Source organism: Phacochoerus africanus, chromosome 5, assembly GCF_016906955.1.
Source record: "Phacochoerus africanus isolate WHEZ1 chromosome 5, ROS_Pafr_v1, whole genome shotgun sequence".
Classification (NCBI taxonomy): Eukaryota; Metazoa; Chordata; class Mammalia; order Artiodactyla; family Suidae; genus Phacochoerus; species Phacochoerus africanus.
This window is the reverse complement of record NC_062548.1, coordinates 122,202,014-122,218,886: the sequence shown is the minus strand read 5'-3', so window position 1 is coordinate 122,218,886 and position 16,873 is coordinate 122,202,014. Positions and strand designations below refer to the sequence as shown.

General features: G+C 56.0%; 1 long non-coding RNA gene across 1 annotated transcript; it reads left to right on the top strand.

Moving 5' to 3' along the window:
- Positions 1 to 8,760: 8,760 nt before the first annotated feature.
- LOC125126878 (uncharacterized) lies at positions 8,761 to 10,134 on the top strand. The gene is made up of 2 exons (XR_007134816.1): positions 8,761 to 9,856; positions 9,952 to 10,134. It is a non-coding gene; the product is annotated as an uncharacterized LOC125126878 (long non-coding RNA).
- The last annotated feature ends 6,739 nt before the right edge of the window (positions 10,135 to 16,873 follow it).

Genomic DNA, 16,873 nt, shown 5'->3' with positions numbered 1-16,873 from the left:
CCTTGACAGAGTAGGCCTTCCTGCCACGCACCACGCCCTGACCCAGGGGTGTCCAGAAGGCCCCCTCGGGGCCTGGTCTTGATAGATATGGCAGCCTGAGAATAGGCCGGAATAGGCATCTGGAATAGGCAATAGCAGGCACCGGTCTCCTTCCCTAGGCAGGCCAGTCATGCCCATGGGACTCTCCCGGCATGCCATGCGCGTCTGATTCCAGGGGCAGCTGTCCCTCTGGAAGGGGAATGTGGAACCGCTGACCTGAATCCCCCTGTGCGGAGCAGGACTCTCCGGGTCAAGGCAAGAGCAGCAAGCCTGCCAGAGGGACAGAGAGCGGCTGGAGGCCACACAGTGAGCGGATGCAGAGCCAGGGCTTGGACTGGGGTGCTCTCTGCCCCCCAGGCCAAGGCTCCTAAGGAAGAGTCAAACCAGAGCCAGCTGTCAGTGGGGGCCCTGTGCTGGCTCCCTTGCAGGCAGCGCGGCTGAGCGCGGTGCTTCTGAGAATCCTGTTAACGAAGAAAGTTTAACTTGCCAGGTCACGCAGCTAACAAGAGTGACTGTTGCTGCCAGGAACCCTGAGCCCGCAGGGCTGGACGAGGCTGGTTTCCCAGGATGGGGACCCTCTGCAGCTCTGACCAGAAGGCTCAGGGAGGCCTTCCCGTGGTGGCCAGACTTCTGTTCCCTGCGGTTGAGCTGCAGCTGTTTCGCTATAACCGCCAAGGACTCCTCACCCTCTGCGGTCTCCCCTGTGCCTGTGTGGGGCCCTCAGAGTCACGACAGTGTGGGACTGACCTCCGTGGGTGGCCAAGTGCCCTCCTTTCCAGCCCAGCCTCTGAACTGCCCAGGGACCCATAGCATGTGGAGCAGGGCAGAAGAGCCCCCCAGCTCTCCGCGTTGCTGCGCTGGCTGTCCCAGGGCTCTCCGAGTCGCTTGGGTCCATGTGTCCCTAGCAGGAAGAGGACATGGATGGGGCTCCCAAGTATACTGCCCTCGGGCATAGACGCCCCTCTCAGGCCTCCTTTTCCTCCTCCTGGGGGCTCTCCTCGCTGCCCTTCAACCCCCTGGGGCCCTGAGGATAGGGATGGAGTTTCTCCTGCTCTGTCTCGCTCTCAGAATCTCCTGACACCGTGGAATTCATATGTATTAGGGGCCTGCTTGTGCCGGAAACCATCCGGGCCACCATCACCTATATTCACTTAATCCTTTTAATAATTCTGACTGGTGAATGTTATTAGCCCATTTTACAGATGACAAAACTAAGATTTAGGGAGCTGACATCACCGGGAAAAGGTCGCCTCCTTGGTAAGCAGCCGTGCTAGGATTCAAACCTGTGTGGGCACCCCCTGGGTTCAAGTCCTCTCCACAGGCCAAGCCATAGCCCACTTAAGGCGCAGTTGCTGGAATAAGCTTGGGGCACCTGGCCTGGCCAGTCAAGCAGATCTTGACTAGACTGAGGCCAGGCTCAGCAGGGCCCTGCGAAGGAAAGCCTGTCAATGGCTGTGTGTCCACAGGACAGCTGGAGAGCACCAGCCCCAGGGACCTCTGTCCCCACCCCCACCTTCACCCCAGCTGGTTGGGCAGTGGGGCCCCAGGAGGGCAGGGCTGAAGGCCAAACAAAGGGGTCGCAGTCAGTCCGACACTTCCTCGCTGCACAAAGCCCTGCTTCCCCACCAGACAGAGGACCCCAAAGAATGCTTGGAATGTCGTCAGGGCCAGACAGCCTCCTGCAGACGCAAGAGGCTGGCTTTGTGCTCAGTTTGCCCAGATGATTGACCTCAAGTTAGAAAGGTTACTCTCTGACCTATGACCCTGCCCTCTTACCCCAGAGCCGGGGTGGGGGAGGGATAAGCTGGGCCTCCCCCTCCACTGGCTCTTCCATGCCAGTGGGATGGGGCCTCAAGTTTGCAAGCAGCTTCAGGAAAGAGAAGAGGGGGACCCCTCCTGACAAGCTCACACAGTCCCCAAGAGATTGAACTCAACCCTGAAGACAGGTCCGGCCCCATCCTCCCCAGTGCGCGGGGCCCCCCGTGTTCACCCGCACAGTTGGGCCTGTGGGTACCTCACCTGCTGCTCCAGCGCTGGGCTGCTCTGCACGGCAGGGCCCCCTCCCACCCAGCCCGACGGCTGGGTACCCCCGCAGTCTGCAGCAGACGTAAATCCCTGCCCTCACAGCGGCCTAGGCAGGTGGCCCCAGACCTAAGGAACCCGTAGATGAGACGCGCTGTGGAGAAAGAGGAAGGCGGGCTGCATGCCAGGCGAGGTCCACAGGTGGTGGAGGTCTGGAAAAGAGATGAGTGCTGAAGACTTGAAGGACCCGAGCCTGGTGGGGAAGAACATTCCAGAACAAAGGAACAGTAAGTCCAAAGACCCGCTTGCTCGCTCAGGGCCCAGCCTGAAGAGCAGAGTCAGGCTCCCAGGAGCAGAGGTCATGGGGGCAGAGCGTGGGCTGGGCGGGCCTTCGCGGGGCCTCAACATTCCCTCGTGTGCGATTCGAGTCCTTGAGCGGCAGAGGAACCTGGGACCAGCCTCGTGGGTTTTAACAGGACCCTCTGCAGCCGCATGCAGTCCAGCTAAGGTGGCAAGGGAGGAAGCGGGATTGCACGAGGGAGCTCCTGGGTCTGGTCATCGTGCCCATATCCTGCCCACATCTCTAGCCCACGTGGCAGCCTGTCCCCAGGGTCTGGGGCTGGCACTTGCCAGGGTGACATCCATCCCACACTCGGTGGAACAGGCGAGGCCCTGTGCTGGGGGACAAGACAGACGGAGAACCCCCTAACTGATAGGGAAACAGGCCTAGGTGGCCTCTCCCAGCCCTGAGCCCTCGAGCTCAAGGTTGAGACCTCCCTGGGGTTACACCCATTCTACTGGCCCTGGGCCTGCCTGCCCCTGTGCCCCAAGAGGCTGTGCTAGATGCTCTAAAGCTTAGCCCACAGTCCAGTCTGTGACTTGAGAACCCCGGTGCCCACTTTTGAGGCCACAGGCAGAGCTGGGCCAGTCTGAGAAAGAGTGAGCCTCCTCTGTGGTCAGGGAGTCAGGAGGCTAGGGGTCAGCGGTGGCGTGGTGGGCGGGGTTCTTAGCAGACGTGGGGTCAGGGTCCAGCCAGCCTGGGGCAGCTGAGTGAACGTGAAAAGGAGGGAAGAAGGGCCCCATATCCCCTGAACCCCAAACCAGAGAAACATTTTCAGCTTGCCTGTGACTCACTCTTCCTCAGCAGAAACCTGTTTTTTCCTTCAAAATCACAGACTTCCACCTTCAGACAATAATGTGTTCTCAGGAAGTTACACATTTTGTTTTTCTGTGCAAGCTGCTGGGGAGAGTGTTTGTTTTAGAAACACTTTCCTGTAATGGGGTCTCGGCCACGCTGCCCCTCGGAACAGGCTGATTCCCAAATAAGGTGGTCAGATTTGGCAAGTCAAAACACAGGAAGCAAATAAAACTTTGAATCTCAGATGAACAACAAATAACCGCCTTAGCCTAAGGACATCCCATGAATATTTGGGATATACTTAGACGGAAAGAATTATTCACTTGTCTGAAATTTGAATTTAACCTGTATGTTACTTGGCCACCTGTCTCCAAGTTCATTGACCATGTCACCCCTGGCCACTAGCCCCAAGGACTCCTGAGGCCAAGAAGACAAACCCCACAAACCTCACCCCACCCCCATTTGCCCCCCTCTTTGCATCTAATTCCAGGAAAGACTGACAGGTAGTCCTGTCCCCCACCCCTGAGGTCCAGGACCCTCAATCTGGTCTTTAAGGAGGAGCTCTAATCTGGCCATGACCCCTGTGCAGGGCTTTCTGGTTTCAGCCTCCAGCCTCAGGGAGGTAACCCTTTATGAGAGGGGCTACCCTGGGCTGCCACCCTAAATTTGTCCTTCCATCATGCTGCCCAGCCACAGACTCCTCCAGGCTGCTGGACACCACAGTCTGCTCCTCTCACCCCAGCTTCTGCAATTTGTGAAAGAGGAGTTTTTCCCCTCCTTTTCTGGTGGAGAACCCCAATCTGGACACCTGCTTCCATTTTTTTAATTTTGATTTTTCTTTCTTTCTTTCTTTTTTGTCTTTTTTAGGGCCACACCCACGGCACATGGAAGTTCCCAGGCTAGGGGTCGAGTCGGAACTGTAGCCACTGACCTACACCACAGCCAGAGCAACATGGGATCCGAGCCATGTCTGCGACCTACATGGCAGCTCACAGCAACACTGGGTCCCTAACCTGCTGAGCAAGGCCAGGGATCGAACCTGCATCCTCATGGATGCTAGTTGGGTTTGTTACTGCTGAGCCACGACCGGGATTCCCCCTGCTTCCATTTTAGAGCATGACATTTAGAGCCCTGGGATACATATTTTTCTCACTCTATGGAGCCTAGAGCAGGTCAAACTCCTCTCTTCCATCCACCACCTGCGAAAGATCACCCCCAGGCTGACTCATCTAGAAATGCTCTCAAGACACCTGCTCGCAGCCTGGCCTAGCTTGGTCTGGGCAGGTAAAGACCCAGAGGGTCCACGGTGGCCTCAGGAGCTCAGGATGGTGGGAGAGAGATGGAGAAATATCTTATCACCTTGCAGTATCTCCAGGCTTGCCATGGGGTGGGGGGGCGGTGGGATGGGGGTGGGCTGCCCAGGCTGAGAAAGCAGGTTGGGCTTCCCAGAGGAGGCAATGCTGAACTGAGTCCCCAGAACTTAAGAAGATTCTGCTGGGGAAGGAGAGAAGAAAGCGTGTTTCCGAAAGAGGAGCAGATGGACAAAACCTGGAGGCTTGTAAGCCAGTAGCTCTCTGAGCCTGAGCAGTCTGGGGGAGGAAGGCTGGGGAGGACAGCGGGGCAGGTGATGGAAGGCCTCGGATGCCAGCTGGGGCCTTGGATTTCACGCTCTAGAGCCTCAGGAGGGCAGAGTTCAAGGTTAGACCAGAGCTCACCTGTGCTGAGAGAGGAACAGGGAGGCCAATGGGGACGGTCCGGGTCTGGAGCCGGGACCTGTCTCCTTCTGCCCCTTTGCAGCCCATTCTGCATTCTGCACGCAGCACCAGCTCAGTATCTGCTAAGTCAACATGGGTCAGAAAAGGTAGGAAGCTCTGCCCCTTGATAAAGAAAGAGAGGAAACCTAAGGCCTGACTCTGGAGCCAGCTGTCCTTCACGCCAGAAGCCCCTTCCTCAGGCTGCACCCCCTTTTCTCCGGCCCTCCCCTGCCCCCTCTATGTTTGTCCCCTCTGGGCCGGGCCCCAGCCCCCCGGGCTTGGCCTGAGTGCTGGGGCACTGTGCACGTCCAGACGCCCAGAGCCTGAGGCCGGCCCCGCAGCCCGGCCCCCGGGTCCCCTCTCTTCCTGCCGAACACTCCCCACATTGTTCGTCTTTGTGTCCTTTTTCCTGTGCCTGAGCTATTCCAGCGTTACTGCCCGGGTTCCCTCCAGGGGTCATTCGCCAAACAGAGACTGGCGCCGCGGATTGGAAACAACAGAGTCCCTGGAACCCCTGGAACCCCAGCGACTGCCCCCTGGCGAGACGGTAGGGCAGCAGAGACCCTCCGGCCAGCTCTCTCCCAGACCTGGCCGGACCTTGTCCTGGCCCACAGGACCCGTTCCTGTGTCTTCATCCGGCCCTGGGCCACGTTCACCACCTCTTCCCGGGAGGCTTTCTCAGAAGCCAGCCTGCGGGGCTGGGGGCCCTGAGCCCTGGCAGTGCTGCTCCCGGTGGCCTGTGACTGAGCACAGGCCACTGAGTCACGTGGCGCCGTCTGCTGGGCTTCTCCTTGCATAGTCCAGAGTGGCTGAGAGCAGGACGGCAGGCTTTCAGCCCCTCACCAGTCCCAGCGTGCCCGGTCCCTGCCCCCCTCATCTCACCGCCAAGCAACCCAGGCTCAGAGGGGTTAAGTCATCTCCTAAAGTCACAGGGCTGGTAAGGGCCAGGCCCGGGACTGAGGACTTCTGGCATGACACCCAGTGCCTTTTCTTCCCTCTGCCAAGTGCTGAATTGGTCCTGAAGTAGGTTCCCTTACTGTGGGTGGTGGGGGTGGGGGCAGCGCAGGGCCCAGGGGGAGGTCCTGGGAAGCGCAGCTCGGGCCTGGCCCTTCGGCCAACTCATTATGTGGTTCCCGTCAGGCCTCTTTCCTGGCTCAGCTGCCCTCTTCCAGCTCGGGACACCAAGATTTCCCGGTCGGGGCCGCTTTCTAGAGTCTCTCTTTGGAGTTCCCGTTGTGGCTCAGCAGTTCACGAACCCAACTAGTATCCATGAGGACTGGGGTTCGATCCCTGGCCTTAAGGATCCGGCGTTGCCATGAGCTGTGGTGTAGGTTGCAGACGCGGCTCGGATCCCGTGTTGCTGTGGCTGTGGCGTAGGCCAGAGGCTACAGCTCTGATTTGACCCCTAGTCTGGGAATCTCCTTATGCTGCAGGTACGGCCCTAAAAGACAAAAAACAAAAAACAAAAAGAGTCTCTCTTTGACCAAACTCTAGCAGGCTCCCCTGGACTCTCCCTTCAGCCAGGCCCTGGTTTGGGGGCTTCCAAGTTCATTTCTGCATTGTCCAATTTTAGTAAGAATCCTGCTAGGTTGGCTTAGCCAGAATCTTCCATCGGTGATATCTAATCACTGTCAACATCTGATGGGGTCCCCTATCCCCCAACCACCTCCGGGTGTGTCATCACCCTGTTCTGCCTCCAGCAAGAGTCCCGGTAGGTGGCTTTAGCCAGATCCCCACTCCCTTGATGTTTCCTCTTAGTACTTTCCATCTGCTGATACCCCTGCTTCTTGGCTATACATTTCCACTTTTCCTTATATTTGGAGTTGAGCCTAATCTCTCTCCCCTGCTACCAAATGCCATTGCAATAGGTCCTATACCTATTTTTTTTTTAATCGTCTTTCTTCTTATGGTTCCTATACCTGGTGTGACAGTCCACTGGATAAAGTCTTCCTTACCATTCTTTAACAAGTGAGGCCATCATTCTTTCTTTAACGCCTCTGTTTCCATCAGAACCCCCTCCCAGTGCCCCCTGCCATCACAGATCTAGGCCATGGGGCTACAAGAACTCCTGATTTAGGTCTTGGTATAGCCCTAAGACTTTGAAATTATTTTCCCAGCCCTCCTTTGCCGCAGGCCTGTGATTTATAACTCAGAGTTTGTTACAAGGAGACACACGATGATGTCGTGAAAAAACAAAACAAAACAACCGAAAAAACAAGAACCTTGTCATCCACCCAACCTGAGGTCTTATTTTGGCTCCATCAGTTAGTAGCTGTGAGATCTGGGTCAGGTCACTCACGTTCTTTAAGCTTCAGTATCCTCCCCTGTAAAATGGTCAGATTTATTGAGGATTTAATGAAATAATGAAGAAAAGTACCTGGAATATAGAAGGTCCTCAATAAATGGCACAAATTATTATAACCAGCTCCCTCTTCCCATTTCCACTGGGGAACTAGAGGCCCGGGATTGCTATCAGGCTGTCCTACCCAGGGGACCCAGGCCTCACCCAGGAGTCTATGAACAGGCGCAGGTGGCCACAGCTCTAAGGCTGCAACCCTGCCCCTGTCACTTCTAACTGCTCCCGGCCACCCCCTAAGGGAGCAAAATTGCCCGTGCAGCCTGCCCGTCACCCACCACATCCATGACTCCACGGCGCCCAGGGCCAGGACCCACTGGTGACCATCAAAGCACAGGGGATGTGTAGGCAGAATAGTGTCCCCCAAAGCTATCAGGTCCTGATCCCAAGGAGACCTGGAGCCTCAGACTCATTCATTTTAATCCTGAGACCCACATCATCCAGGAGATTTGGGGTTACCATGTTGTAGATAGAAAACCTAAGATTTGGCAGTTTCCTCCAAAGGCCTAGGTCAGGGTGAAACAGCAATTCTAAAGGAGCCACCGCTTCCTGGGCCCTTGCTTCTGGAGGCTTAAACAGTTGTTAACTGGCACACTCCCCATTGTTAACTCAGTAAGGAGCCCACGGGTTTCTCTTTCCTGTTCTGCTCTTGGCTTAAGTTATTTTCCTTCTTCTGATCTGCAAGGAACAAAACCAAGTCATTTTCTCATAAAAATAACGAGCAAAACCCGGATGCCAGAGAGCCTCCAGTCAGAGCCCGTATAACTTCAGGCTTCTCAGGGGACCCAGTGCTCCTGGCCCAGTTGGAGCGAGGAGAGCCAAGGCCTTGCCACTGCATGTCGGCCTGGCTCGTGGCTGGGTTTTCTAGGAGACGACATGTGAGCAGAAGGCCAGTGTCAGCAATCACAGCCTGGAGGACACCTGCTGCTGTTCTGAATGCCGCAGAGAAGGCAAAGCCAGGTCCTTTCCGTGCGTGCTGCCCTCAAAAATCCGGAGGAATGTCATGTTCACAGCCGGGAAAACAATTGCAGTGATTAATTGTGCTTCTGTTTATCTCCAGACTTCTGAGTGCTTTCCAGTGAGGCCACCTGCCAGATGGAAGTGCTGTCATACACACAGCTTCTTGGTGCAAACTGCAAGCAAGACTTGTGAGACTCCAGTGAGCCTGTTAGAATTCCATTTCCTAAATGGCCATCGTCAAAGAACAAGCTCTTAGTTATCTAGCAATTAGTTTTGGAGACAGACACGTGCACAAAATCACAATTTATGAGTTCAGCCAATTTCTCTTTTTCTGCTAAAAATATCAGCCCGTGAAAATTCCATGGCGTTGGAGGAGAGACAACCCATTGCTAATTATCTATGAGCGGTTCACCCGTTGTTACCTTCTTCTTTCCATCCCTGCAAAGGGCCTGAGGCTTGGTGAGTGGGGCTGAGCTGGCCTTGGAGGGGGGTGAGGGAGGCTTCGTTCCCAAGGCCCCACGGGGCCAGGGCACCAGCGGGAAGACTGAGTGCTGCATAGCCGGGAAATGCGTGGCTGTAGATAAGGAGCAAGGCCAGCCTGGGTTCGTGGGGGGACAAAGGCCCGGCCAGCCCCATTCACTTGGCTCCGGGCCTTCATGTGACCGGACTCAGGGGCAGGCAGTGTCAGGCAAAGCTGGCCTCCTGGCCCCCTCACCAAAGAATCTGCTTCCTCATTCAGCAGACTCCACGTTGGGAAGCTCAAGGGAGCCTGGCGAGACCCTTCAGGTCAATCCTGTGCTTGGATGGGTGCAGCTGGCCCCACCAAGGTGGACTGGGAAGAGGCTGGGACCCTGGGTTCGAGCCCCCGCTCTGGCGTTTACTAACCCTGGCAAGTCACGGGGCCTCTTGGAAGCTCAAACCCCTTATGTCTGTAACAGGATGCTCTGCTCGTGTTGGCCTCGCTTGGATTTTGGCCAGGATGGAATGAGAACATGGAGGGGGTGGTAGTTGTTATTACTGGCATAAAAAGAGCCACTTCCCAGCTCATTAACGTGGAAAATGTAAACGACTGGCTGGCTCGGGACAAAGGCCCCCGCCGGCCCTTTCCGCACTCCCTCCTCACCCCCATATTGTTGGAAGTTTGTTTTGATTTTTCTGGAACTTCCAGAACAATGGGTCATGGATATTGGTTCTGTAGTTATTCACATTCCCAGGGATGCATTTGCAGACCTGAGGCCACATTCCAAGGGTAAGGGGTCTGGAGGGATGTTTACCTGGCTTTGTCCTGGAGCCCAGAAAGGCCGAGAGGCCGTGCCGGGGACAGGAAGTTCAGGGGCACTACTGTGTCAGCCCCGTAGCTGGAAGCCCAAGTCCAAAGCCTCCCGGGCTGATCTGAATCCATCAGCCGACTCCAAGGCGGGCAAGGCCAAGAGACGCCCACTTCCTCCTCCACCTCCTCCTCCAGCGCTGACTTCCAAGATGCTGTTTGGCCTCAGCACGAGGACTCCCCAGCCACACTGGGCTCCCACCTTACAGGTCTCACTAATCCCTCTTTCGGCATCCCTGGAGGCCCCACTCCAGAGCCAGGTGAGGGCCGGTGCAGTGGCGAGAAAACCAAGGCGCGCCTCCTCCTGCTTCTGCTCAGGCTTGAGCCTCAAAGTACCTGCCCTCTTTATCCACAGGTCCAGATTCTTCCACATGGAGCCTTGGTCTGCCACCCCTCTGTATCCCGAGTGCCACCACCCACCCCACCCAGGGAGGACAGGAGCGGCTGAGGGATTCATTTAAGGTGTGAATGGTCATGAGGTCCCTGCTACCGGTGCTCAAGGAAGGCTGCTCATTAAAAGAAAACTGTTTCTAAAATAGGGAAGCACGAGAAATTCCTGATAGGCTGTGTGGGAGGGGGCCTGAAATCTAGCCTCCCCCCTTCTCATTCTGGCCAGTTTTTTTCTCCCTGAATCTTTGCTCACAATCTTCCTCCTACCTGGACCCTGCTCAGACCTCCTCTTCTTCTGTCCTCAGAGAACCAGCTAGAGCCGCACTTCCTCCAGGAAGCCTTCCCTGTGCAGCCCCTCCTGCCCCTGGAGTCACAGAGCAGATGTCCCACTCTCCATGCTGCCCATAGGCCCTTCCCGAGCTATGGGTCTGATCCTAGAGTCTCTGATACTTCCTGGCCTTGACTTTCTTTCTAAAGTGGGGACAGCATCACCTACTTCATAGTGTTGTCAAGTGCCTGGCACATAGCAGAGGCCAACAATTATTGCTGTCCCCAGGTAGTTTGCAGGAGAAGGAGGCTCGAATGGTGCCCTCAGGGTGACCCCCAGGATACACATCACAATCCAGGGATTTCTTATTCTATCACCGAAATGGAAACTGATCCCATCACAGACTCTACACTGTTTCTTGGGCCTTTCCTGCCTTCTGGGAAGCAGCACTTGTCACCAGAAGGACAATGCAGGCTGAAATTTCGGTTTCTGTTTTGTGTAAAAGCAGTTGCTTTCTAAGAACCAAAAAATACCCCGTCATATCCTTTTGTTCAGCAGAAAACAAAGTGTGGGGTCAGAGTTTCCACCAATGCACCTGTTTCCCATTGGGATCCAGCACGGGAGGTTCTCGGGAATTCCCTGTGCTGATGTGTTTGGGATCTACAGCCTCTGGACACGCTCTTTTGCCTGAAGCTCTAGCTTCAGATCTTCCACTCCAGAGGAAGGCTGGGCCTGGATTCATGCATCATGCAAGTGTCCACAAAGGTCCCAGCCCTGGGGCAACACCAATGCCGGAGAACTTCTTACCCAGAGCCCATGTTCAGCCAGGCCATGGCTAATCTTAATCTGGGGCCTGTTTAGATGAGTGCCTGCTTACAGGAGGGGCTCATAGTGACATAAATTAGACCAGGGCTCTAAAGACCCTCACTCTGTGGAATCCTCAAGCCCTCAGGGTGTAGACAAGGGCAAAATCATGGAGGCTAGAGAGGGTAGTTTGGGGGATAACTGAGAGCTGTGTGGGGCCTTGGAGGCGGCAGAGGTTAGGTGGGCCAGGCAAGAGGGGAGGAGAGAACATGATGGGGGAAGGTCAGTGTGGAGGCCCAGCTGTGAGGTTGAGTAGGGAGGCTGCAGGGGCCACAGAGAGGCCAGTAGGCTCAGAGGGAGGGGGTCAGAGAGGCTAGATGTGCAAAATGGGGCCCCATCACAGGGGCTGCAAGTGGCAGTGGGCCCAAGGCTGCATCTGGAAGGCAGAGTCCTGTGTTTTTTTTTTTGATTTTTAGGGCCACACCCGAGGCATATGGAGGTTCCCAGGCCAGGGGTCCAATCTGAGCTACGGCCACCAGCCTATGCCCGAGCCATAGCAATGCCAGATCCGAGCAGTGTTTGCAATCTATACCACAGCTCACAGCAATGCCGGATCCTTAACCCACTGAGCAAGGCCAGGGATCGAACCTGCAACCTCATGGTTCCTGGTTGGATTTGTTTCTGCTGCGCCATGACCAGAACTCCTGGAGTCGTGTCTTAAAGAAAGCTGGGCTTGGGGACCCATGTCCTGCCCTTTCTGGGGGCCAGTTGGCAGGGAAAGGCTGCTGGGAGGGAGGCCAGGGAGTCCTGAGTTGAGAGGATAGGAACCCGGTCATCACAGGTGGGGTGAAAGGGACAGAGTGTGTATGGATGTGCTGACAGACTCCAAGGGGGCTGAGCCGGGCCAAGGGGCTGCTGAGGCCAGGACAGAAGTAGGGCCATCAGGAAGGGGAGCATGCCTGGGACAGGAGAGGGTGTCTACCTGGTGGAGACAGCTGATGTCATCACACGGATCCCTCCCTGAGTGCATACCTAAGTCAAGGCGCCCTTGGCCAAAAGGGGTGTAACGAGGTGCTGTTGCCAACTCTGGCTAGAGGCCCTGCAGGCCTACACAGACATTCTGGACCAACACTGTGGGCTGAGCTACTGGAGAGAGAACAACCAGCAACTTTCATTTAGTGCCACGGAGTACCTGGCTTCCCATAGGCAAGAGCCCTGAGCTGGGTTTGTGGGGTGACAGGCATGTGCTGGGGAGATTAAGAATTGGGGACACCATGAACTGATATTCTTTTAACCCTGGCTCATTGTGGCTGAGGGTGGGGGGAGCTGCAAGCTGCGTGGGAGGGAGAAAGGAGAGCAGACCAGCCTGGAACCTAGAGCCCCTGGAAAGGCCGATGGCCTGCACAAAGCTCCTCAGGCCCCTCCCGGGGCCCCGTGTGAGTCACAGAGGCCCCCAGTTGTGTGGTCCCAGACTTCCTCTGAACCACAGGCAGTGCCCTCCCTTCCGAAGAGGAGTTCTCATCCGGGCCATCTTCCCATCTCTTTGCATGTTTCTTGAGACATGTCAATGGCTTTAACACAGCCCCAGTGCTGGCAGAAGGGAGCATGGTGAGAAGATTCTTCAGGCCAAAGGAGGGCCCATCTGGGAGGGGTCCGGGTGCTTCTCCAGGGCTGCAGGGTGGCCTAGAGGTGGAGATGGGCAGGAGATGGGAGTCAGCAAGGGCCAGGCTGATGGAGCCCCTGTGTGGACCCTGAAATCACTGTGCCTTTGCACCTTAAATCATGTTCTGAGAGCAACAGCTTCCTCCTGTGGGCGGGAGGGAGCTGTGTGAGAGGCATTGTCCCAGCAACTGTCCCTGGGGAAAGGGGGCTTCTGGAGAGAGTGTCGCCTCGGTCAGTAACTCCCATGCTGGCTGGGTCAGAACCACAAACAGGGCCTCTTTCTTCAGATTGCACCAGTGTGACTCTTCAACTCACTTGGCAGGTGGGTGTTTTTGTGGCCGGCGGTGATCATGGACTTGCAAAAGCCATGGTAACATGTCCAGTTTCTCACGATGATCTACCAGGCTGTCAACCTCTGAAATGGACCAGTCAGCGCTGTGTCATTTCCACTTAGGTAATTTGCTGGTCCCTGGTAAGGGGCACAGAGGAAGGCTTGGGTGCAGTGCTCCTGAATCTTGGACAGCAGCGTGGGGCGCAGGTGGCGAAGTGGCCCACTGAGATGCCCAGCGCCTGGTCTCACACCTGTCACCTCTCGGCTGTTCCAGGGGCAGTGGAGGCTCCTGTGCCCTTGGAGGAGGGTTGGGTGCAGAGGGGCCTCAGTATCTCTGCTTCCTGGGACAAGCTCTGGACTCCCCACACCTCTTCCAGGGGGCCCTGCGGGCCTGGATTTTCCATCCCTGCCGCATTTCTCCCCAGGTTGTGTTTTGAGCTGTCCCTCACCATGGTAACCAGCCAGAAGTGGAACCCTAGCCAAAGGCAATGGTGACAATGACACCATTCTTGGGCCTTGGACCGACTGGGCGGTTCTTCCCCCTGAGGCTCTGGCAAGGGGCCCACCCACCACCTGCTTCCGGAGGAAAGGTGAGCCTTCCAAGGAACATGTTCAGGCCATGAGCCTCTGGGAGGTGAACCAGACAGAAGCCTGACCAAGAGCCTCGTCAAAGCTCTGAGGGGGAGTTCCCACTGGGACTCGGCGGGTTACAAACCCGACTGGTATCCATGAAGATGCAGGTTCGATCCCTGGCCCCAATCCATGGCTTAAGGATCCGGCATGGCTGTGAGCTGTGATGTGGGTTTCAGACGCGGCTCAGATCCCCACAGCATTGCTGTGGCTGTGGTGTAGGCTGGCAGCTACAGCTCTGATTTGACCCCTAGCCTGGCAACTTCCATGTGCCACAGGTGTGGCCCTGAAAAGCAAAACGAAAAACCTCCGAGGAGACCACTGTCACTCAGGGCGGCCTTGAGGCAGGCGGGTGGCACAGGTAAGCTCAGCATGGCCACAACAGCTTCAGGGCAGTGCCGCCGTCCCATTTCATAGAGGAGGAAAACGGAGGTTCAGAAAGGTAGAGTAACCTGCTCCAGGCTACAGTCAGTGGGTGTGAGGCCATGTGACTCCAGAGCCATGCTTTTTACCAACCGGTGGGTGTACTTTAAGCAACAACAATGTCAAACAGCCATGTCCAAGTGCCAGGAATCGAGATGGCCTTGGTCCCACCCGACGTTTTGTTTCGGAAATCTCTGTTGAGTCCAGCCCTCGTTCCCTCCCGAGCCTCGGAGGCTCAGCCAGGTTCGGCGCCCACCCTGGCCCTCGGCTTCCCGCCAGGCCCAGGTCGGCCGTCCCCGGGATGCGCCTGGTTCGGGCGTCTGGAGCTTTGCTTGAGTTCAGGAAACTGCACAGGACACAGCAGAGTCTCCCACACATGCTGTGTCCCGAGAAAACAAAGCGGGGGTTTCCCTGGGCTCTGTGAGCACCGGGGCCTGGCCGGCTCTCTCTGCCCAGCACGCACCCCCACCTCCAGGACCCTCTCAAGGCCAGCGCCCCCCAGCTCTGGGCTGTTAGTGGGCGGTGAGCTTCCCGGGATTGTCCAGCGACAGGGCTTCCCCAGACATGATCTTCCTCGATGAGATCATCCCCCGATTCAGGCGGGGCTGGGAGCTGCTCCGGCACAACAAAGCGGGTGCAGGAGACATCCTGCGTGACTCATCGGTGGGCCAGCAGCAGGGGCTTCCGGCTCTCAGGAGCAACCAGACACAGAGGGCCACTGTTTGCTCTGGAAGCCCCCTGCGGGCGCTGCAGACTCAATGGGGTCATTTGTGTTTTTTGTCCCTGCTTCTCTGAAACCGTAATCCTTCCGGGGGTGGGGGTCCAGCAGGCTGCCTGCGTCCCTGCGGCAGCAGAAAAACCCATGCAGCCCCCCACCCCCGGACTCCCAGGAATGCGCCTGATACGGGGTCCGGGCCAGGCCTAGGAAGCAGCGGAGCCCCTCACTTTTCCTCTTGACTTAATAAAAAGCAAGTCAGGAATTCCTGTCGTGGCGCAGTGGAAATAAATCTGACTAGGAACCATGAGGTTGCGGGTTCCATCCCTGGCCTCGCTCAGTGGGTTAAGGATCCGGCGTTGCTGTGAGCTGTGGTGTAGGTTGAAGATGCGGCTCAGATCTGGCATTGCTGTGGTTGTGGCGTAGGCCAGCAGCTATAGTTCTGATTGGACCCCTAGCCTGGGAACCTCCATATGCCCTAAAAAAAAAAAAAAGCAATAAATAAATACATATAAATTTAAAAAATAAAAAAATAAAAATCAAGTCCAAAGGGTGTGGACCGGCAGCAGAGACAGCTCCAGATCTGTTTCTGTTATCATCTCTCCAGATACTTATCTAGGGCAGAAACCCCCTGATCCCACAGCCACACTCTACCCAGGAATGTGGCCCACACCTGGGGACACAGGCCTGAGGGGCTGGTGCTAAAGGCTGAGCAGGTGCCCTTGGGTTTGGACCAAGCTGGGGCCCCTTAGGAAGCTCAAGGGTTAAAAAGCAAGTCATTTTTTTTGGAGAAGAATCAAGGAATATTAAAAAGGAATTCATAGGAAGGGAAATCCGAATGACTAAGAAGTTCAAAAAAAGGTTGTCAACGCCACTAGTTATCAGAGAAATGCAAATTAAAACAGTGAGATGCTGTTTTATACCCTGGAGATTGGTCAAAATTGCCAAGACAGATACTATCAAGTGCTGACAGGGTGTGGAGAAGAGGGAGCCCTCAGGAACTGCCACTGGGAATGAACTCCAGGAAGGCAAATGATGGCTTTTTAATTGAAAATCATTATGCAGATTGCATATGCAAGGAATCTGCCATGGGAATTCCACTCCTGCTGAGGTCAGCTCAAAGGTATGACCAGGCCTCAGGATACCAGAGCAGAGGACCTGTTCCAGGGAGGTGTCCCCCACCTGCACTCCTGGCCACACCCTTCCCCTGTGCACAGGTTTCTCTAGCAACACCTAGAAGCCAGGCCCCAGTGAGAGCCCTCTCGTCCAGCCCAACAGGGGGCTGGCTCACTGCCCAGCTGCTGACTCTGGCCCAGTGGGGGCTTGGCCTCAGGACTCTGACCCTTGAGAAGGCAACACCTGTCACTCCCTTTCTGTGCTCCAGCCTGACACCCTCACCTTCTCACTTCACTGCTGGTATGAGTTTATTAGTTTTCTTTGTTTAAAAAAATGACTACAAACTCAGCTGCTTCAAACAACACACCTTTATTATTTCAGCTCAGGGGTCTAGACCTGGCTGAGCTGGATTCTTTGCTCAGGGCCTCACAAGACGGCAATCAAGGTATGAGCTGAGCAGTATTCTCATCTGGAGGCTCAAGTGGGGAAGGATCTGCCTCTGAGTTCATGTGTTTCCTTGCAGCTGTGGGATGGAGCCCCCGCCCCCTTTCTGACTGTCAGGGCCACCGCTCATCTTAGAGGCTTCCTGGCCAGGCGGGCTTCCCCACCACAGCTGCTTACTCCATCAGGCCGACAAGGCGAGGCTCGGACCCAGCAAGGGCCCAATCCCTCTTTTAAGGGTTTTCACCTGATCAAACCTGGCCTACCCAGAATAACCTCAGGTTTGATTAACTCCGAATCAGCCGATTCAGGATCTTAGTGACACCTGCCTGATCCCCTCATCTTGGCCTTATTCTATGAGGTGGCAGCAAGTCGCTGGGCCCCTCTCCCCCAAGGGGAGGGAATTATGGACTGAACACAGAGCAGGGAATCAGGGGCCCACCCTAGGGTCTGTCTGCTGACCTCGCTGACTGCCTTCCTGAACGGAGAAGCTTCAG